The sequence below is a fragment of the Ursus arctos genome, unplaced genomic scaffold (assembly GCF_023065955.2).
Source record: "Ursus arctos isolate Adak ecotype North America unplaced genomic scaffold, UrsArc2.0 scaffold_183, whole genome shotgun sequence".
Classification (NCBI taxonomy): domain Eukaryota; kingdom Metazoa; phylum Chordata; class Mammalia; order Carnivora; family Ursidae; genus Ursus; species Ursus arctos.
In genome coordinates this window covers 7,078-14,069 of record NW_026622856.1, presented here as the reverse complement: position 1 = coordinate 14,069, position 6,992 = coordinate 7,078, and the positions used below count along the sequence as shown (strand labels likewise).

At 38.5% G+C, this 6,992-nt stretch overlaps 1 pseudogene; it reads left to right on the top strand.

Moving 5' to 3' along the window:
* The first annotated feature begins 631 nt into the window (after positions 1-631).
* Positions 632-1,979, top strand: LOC125282023 (olfactory receptor 6C2-like; annotated as a pseudogene).
* The last annotated feature ends 5,013 nt before the right edge of the window (positions 1,980-6,992 follow it).

Genomic DNA, 6,992 nt, shown 5'->3' with positions numbered 1-6,992 from the left:
CAGAGTTATTGTAAATGAGAATGTTTGGCCATGGAGCTCAGAAAAGACAGACTAATAGAGAAGCCTGAAGAGCAGCTTCAGGAATTCCACTTCTATCATTATAATCAACTCTATTTACATTCTACTGAAAGAAGTTTCATAGTATTCATGACCAGAAGGATTATCACATTAATTCTAAAACCTTGTATATAAAAACAAAAACAATAGCAAACCTTTATACTGTGCTTATTATATGCCAATTTTTCAAGTGGTTTAAATACATTAGCTCATTAGTTCCTTTAAACAACCTATGAAATACGTTCTATTATTTTCCACAGTTTATATATGAAGAAATTGAAGCACAAAGATTAAGTTTTATTTATTTATTGAGAGAGAGAGAGAGAATGTGCATTGGGGTGGGAGGGGCAGAGGGGGAGGGACAGAGAGAATCCGAACCAGTCTCCACATCCAGCACAGAGCCCGATGTGGGGCTCAAATTCATGACCCTGAGATCATGACCAGAGCCGAAATCAGGAGTCAGATGCTTAGCCAACTGAGTCACCCAGGTGCCCTGAAGCACAGAGATCAAAGATTTGCCTAAAGTCACATGCTGAATTAATCATAATCTGAACCCAAACAATCTCCCGAGTCCATGCGTGAACCAATGTTGTTAGTATGCTGTTCCCCTGCTGCCATTATATGACTCATGATATGATCGTGTTTGTGTTTTGTTTTTGTTTTCTACAGAGCTGATTTCACCTAAAAGAGGTTCATTCCCGGGTTTTTTGGTTTTTTTTTGAGGGAGGGAGAGTTTGATTATTTGTCTAATCTAGAAGTCTTTGTACATAGACATATTTGATATGATGGTAAGAATGTTTGATACCAGCTTTCTGGCCATGCTACTGTCTGAATCTTGGAGTAGCATAAGCCACCAATGCATTCATATTATCAAATGAAATAATACTGGCTTGTCCAGCATCCTCACTCTACTCACATTTTCAGTCCATTTGAACTCTACTCATGTCCAATTTCTACCAACAGAACATGTAAAAGCCAGAGGTCAGTTTTGAAAAATTATACAGTGTTAACAACATTCATCCTGGTACAACTGACAGACAACCCAAATCTACAGATTCTTTTTGTCTTTCTGTTCATCACCTATCTGCTGAATATAATTGGAAACCTGACCATCATCACCCTCACGTTTGTAGATTCCTGTCTGAAAACTCCTACGTACTTCTTTCTCCGGAATTTCTCATTTTTGGATGTCTCTTTTACCACTGTCTGTATTCCCAGATACCGTATACCCTTGCCACTGGGGATAACACAGTTACCTATAATCCTTGTGCCGCTCAATTATTTTTGGTTATCGTCCTGGGGCGACTTAATTATTTCTCCTGACAGCCATGTCCTATGACCGCTATGTGGCCATCTGCAAACCCCTGCATTACATGACCATCATGAACAACGGGGTCTGCATCAAGTTCCTTATTGGATGTTACGTGATTGCTCTAATCATCGTCATCCCGCCATTTGGCATGGGCTTTCAGCTCAAGTTTTGTGACTCCAATGTCATAGATCACTTTGGCTGTGATGCTGCTCCCATCCTGAAGATTACCTGCTCAGACACAGAGCTTATAGAGCGATTTGTCTTGGTCCTGGCTGTGCTGACCCTCGTTTTCACCCTGGTGTGTGTAATTCTGTCTTATACATACATCGTCAGGACCATTCTCAGATTCCCTTCTGCCCAGCAAAGGAAAAAGGCTTTTTCTATGTGTTCTTCCCATATAATTGTGGTTTCTATCACTTATGGAAGCTGCATCTTTATCTATATCAAACCTCATGCAAAAGAAGGGGTTGCTATTAATAAGGTGGTGCCAGTGCTTACCACCTCAGTCGCCCCAGTGATGAACCCCTTCATTTATACTCTGAGGAACAAGCAAGTGGTACAAGCTTTCAAAGACATGATCAAAAGGACTGCATCTATCTCAAAGAACTAAAGGACTAGTGAGGGCAGAATGACAAATTACAAAAGAATTTCTGATCTCCATTTTATTTTTCCCTAACTGTGTATTGTTCATAGTTTTACATATATCACAACCCCATTCTGTTACACCCAGTGCCCACTACTGATGCACACATTAATTTTTTAGCTCAATCTATTCCCAGAAATACATGGGAATAAATATGCAGTAAATACTTATAACAATATACCTGTTATTACTTGCAGAACCAAGAAATTAGACAGTATGAATTTACCACCATGTTAGTACTCAGCTACCCCTCTTTCACTGATATGTCCTGATCTGAGTCCTGAATTTCCCAGGAACATCAGTGAGGATGATCTATGTCTACAGGAATGGCCCTACGATCACTCTATTGGATAAAACTCATTATTCGATCTCTCCCACTTTTCAGGGAGATGTAAATATAGGCTAAAATTTTCCTCTAATATCATAGGCTTAAAAGTTGTACAAGTTCTTTTTATAAAAGCCCAACCTTTTTCTAAGTAGAATTTCACATCTGTGTGTCTCTGTGTATGTCTGTGTGCATTTGTTTCCATATTTGGAATGTCAGCTGATCAGGCTTAAAAAGATTAATGGGACAGATAAAATGTAAGTGACAGCTTATACTTGCATTCTGTTCTGTTACCCAAGTTATTCACTATAATGGCTTTTCTGGGTACAAAAAATCCAAGCTCAATCACAAAAGCTTACAAAATGAACCAATGAATAACGAATAATTTTTAAGTGTCCAGTTTTTGCCTTTCAACTTAGTGCCTTCTCTCCACTACCTCCTTCTTCTATCATAATTTTCTGTTTATCTGATGCTCCAGAAAGACATATGTTGTTCCAGGAATCAGAAAGTCCAGGTTGCAGCCAGGCTTTTACTACTACCAATTCAGATAAATCTTTTAACTTTCCTCGTCCCTTCCGATTTCAGGAAGGAATAAGGTAGGGGAGCAAGGTAGCTCGAAAACAGGCAAGAAATCCCAGTGATATTTGGGGGTACTGTCCCATGCTGATTTATAAGACTAAAAACTAGGCCATATGGAGCAGCAGTCCTGGTGCCAAAGATAAAGAATTAATGAGTCTTTTCTTACACTAAAAATTGCATGAGGGGAATGAACCTTCATTCCCCCAATCCTATTCATAGTCTGTGCACTGGAAATCACCGCATGGAGAAAAATGTTTTTTAATATAAAATGTGAAAGAAAGATTTGTGGGAATTCTGAACTGTGGACTAAGCAAAACTTGGTTCTTAAGTCAGATTAGCAAGCTAAAAGAGCAATTAAAGGACATATTCAGTTTGCTGAGGATAGATAAAAATAAAGGTACAGGTGAAGATAATGATATTTTCATCTTTTTCATCTAACTTTGAGAATGAATAATCCCCTGACCATATGACATATTTGTTCCTATTATTTTATTAATTGATTTCTCCTTCTCTAGACGCTAGGGTCTGTGCTTCACTAAATACTAAACTCCATTAAGTCAAAGACTGTGTCTACTTTTACTTACCAACTGTATTTCAAATAGAGTTAAATTTTACTGCATGCACCTTTTCCACTGAGCTAAAGATAGCCTCTGCCATTGTCACCCTAGCTCCAACTCAGGTAATACAAAGGTCCCATGGTCTTACCAAAGCCATGGAGAAGCTTGTCTAGGCAATTATATTTATATTAATATAAATTTAATGTTAATATAAATTCATTAATATAATATTAATGTTGATAGTTTGGTGTTAATTATATTACAATTGCTTATTTTAAATAAATTTTATTAATGTTGTATTAGTGATTAGTGATTCTCTTTGCTAAGACGTAATTAAATTAGATTTTATATGTGTCAGTAGTAAGGTGGGGAAAAGAACATAGTTCAAGATTGCTATGAAGTACCTTATTGGGTACTTCAAATGGTGAAACCACATGTGGAATGAAATAGGTTAAATGAAAGAGAGAAAAAATATTTGTCCACACCTTCCTTCTGTATTCCTGCCATATGATCAGATGACCCCTCCTGATTAATGACAGTTAAGTGCATCACATGAGTGTCATATAGTCCTCCCTGCCCCCCTGGTGTAAGAGAGGCTCTTGCTCAACCCGAGATGCAGCACTTGCACCTTATGATGGATTGCTATCAGGCCTCCTCAACATCAAAATGTGGTTGGTCTGTCCAAACCCAGCTCTTGATTGGTGATCGCAGAAGCATGACCACTTGCTATCCCATGGTCATATACTCTTTATCTACCAAAGCCCATTAGCATACCAGAGTTCTTTTTCAAAAGGTGTGTAAGTCTCCAGTGAAGATAGTTTGGCCTTGTCTCTCAGAAACCAACAAGCCCTTATTATGATTCTCCCACTGAACCCAACATAAGGTCTTATTATTTTTTTTCTAGAGTGCCAACAGCACTTAGCAATAGCATCTGTATTAGTTTTCTCTTCCTGCCTAACAAATTACCACAACTTTTTTTTTTCATTGTTCAGGTGCTTTATTTCCTTCCATGTAAAAATGAGTTTTCCTAGCAACCTATATACTTTTCCTCTTGAGCTTTTATAGGTTTTATTTTTTTTAATGATTTTTTATTATATTATGTTAGTCACCATACAGTACATCCCCGGTTTCCGATGTAAGGCTCGATGATTCATTAGTTGTGTATAACACCCAGTGCACCATGCAATACGTGCCCTCCTTACTACCCATCACCGGTCTATCCCATTCCCCCCCACCCTCTGAAGCCCTCAGTTTGTTTCTCACAATCCATAGTCTCTCATGTTTCATTCCCCCTTCTGATTACCTCCCCTTTCTTTATCCCTTTCTTCCCCTACCGATCATCCTAGTTCTTATGTTCCATAGATGAGAGAAATCATATGATAGTTGTCTTTCTCTGCTTGAGTTATTTCACTTAGCATTATCTCCCCCAGTGCCATCCATGTTGTAGCAAATGTTGAGAACTCGTTCTTTCTGATAGCTGAGTAATATTCCATGGTATATATGGACCACAATTTCTTAATGCAGTCATCTGTTGAAGGACATCTCGGCTCCTTCCACGATTTAGCTATTGTGGACATTGCTGCTATGAACATTGGGGTGCATATGGCCCTTCTCTTCACTATGTCTGTATCTTTGGGGTAAACACCCAGTAGTGCAATGGCTGGATCATAGGGGAGCTCAATTTTTAACTTTTAAGGGACCTCCACACTGTTTTCCAGAGTGGCTGTACCAACTTGCATTCCCACCAACAATGTAGGAGGGATCCCCTTTCTCCACATCCTCTCCCACAATTGTTGTTTCTTGCCTTGTCTATTTTTGCCACTCTAACTGGCGTAAGGTGGTATATCAGTGTGGTTTTGATTTGAATTTCCTTGATGGCTAATGATTTTGAACTTTTTTTCATGTGTCTGTTAGCCATTTGTATGTCTTCATTGGAAAAGTGTCTGTTCATATCTTCTGCCCATTTTTTGATTTCTTTATTTGTTTCTCATGTATTGAGTTTGAGAAGTTCTTTGTAGATCTTGGATACCAGTCCTTTCTCTGTAGTGTCATTTGCAAATATATTCTCCCATTCCGTGGGCTGCCTCTTAGATTTTCTAACTGTTTCCTTGGCTGTGCAGAAACTTTTAATCTTGATGAAGTCCCATAAATTCATTTTATCTTTTGTTTCTCTTGCCTTTGGGAATGTGTCATGAAAAAGGTTGCTTTGGCCGATATCGTAGAGGTTGCTGCCTATGTTCTCCTCTAGAATTTTGATGGATTCCTGTCTCACATCGAGGTCTTTCATCCATTTGGAGTTTATCTTTGTGTATGGTGTGAGAGAGCGGTCATATTTCATTCTTTTGCATGTAGCTGTCCAATTTTCCCAGCACCATTTATTGAAGAGACTGTCTTTTTGCCACCGGATGTTTTTACCTGCTTTATCAAATATTAGTTGCCCAAAGAGCCGAGGGTCCATTTCTGGGCTCTCTATTCTGTTCCATTAGTCTATGTGTCTGTTTTTGTGCAAGTACCATGCTGTCTTTCTGATCACAGCTTTGTAGTACAGCTCAAAATCCAGCATTGTGATGCCCCCAGCTTTGTTTTTCCTTTTCAACAGTTCCTTGGAGATTCAGGGCCTTTTCTGTTTCCATACAAATTTAAGGACTATTTGTTCCAGCTCTTTGAAAAATGTCCTCAGTATTTTGATCGGGATAGCATTGAAAGTGTGGATTGCTCTGGGTAGCATGGACATTTTAACTATGTTAATTCTTCCGATCCATGAGCATGGAATATCTTTCCATCTTTTTATGTCTTCCTCAATGTCTTTCAAGAGTGATTTATAGTTTCTAGAATATAGGTCCTTTACGTCTCCGGTTAAGTTAATTCCAAGGTAACGTATGGTTTTTGGTGCTATTGTAAATGGGATGGATTCCCTAATTTCTCTTTCTTCAGTCTCGTTATTCGTGTATAGAAATGCAACTGATTTCTGAACATTGATTTTGTATCCCACCACGTTACTGAATTGCTCTATAACTTCTAATAGTTTAGGAGTGGCTTCTTTTGGGTTTTCCATATAGAGTATCATGTGATCTGCGATGAGAGATTTTGACTTCTTCTTTGCCGATTTGAATACCTTTGATCCCTTTTTGTCGTCTGATTGCTGTTGCAAGGACTTCTAGTACTATGTTGAATAATAGTGGTGAGAGTGGGCATCCTTGTCATGTTCCTGACCTTAAGGGAAAGGCTTCCAGCTTTTCCCCATTGAGAATAATATTTGCAGTAAGCTTTTCATAGATGGCTTTTATGAGATTGAGAAATGTACCTTCTATTCCTACACTCTGAAGGGTTTTAATCAGGAAAGGATGCTGTATTTTGTCAAATGCTTTTTTGGCATCGATTGAGAGGATCATATGGTTCCTGAGTCTTTTCTTGTTGATATGATGTATCACGCTGATTGATTTGCGAATATTGAACCACGCTTGCATCCCAGGTATGAATCCCACTTGATCGTGATGGATAATCCTTTTAATGTACTGT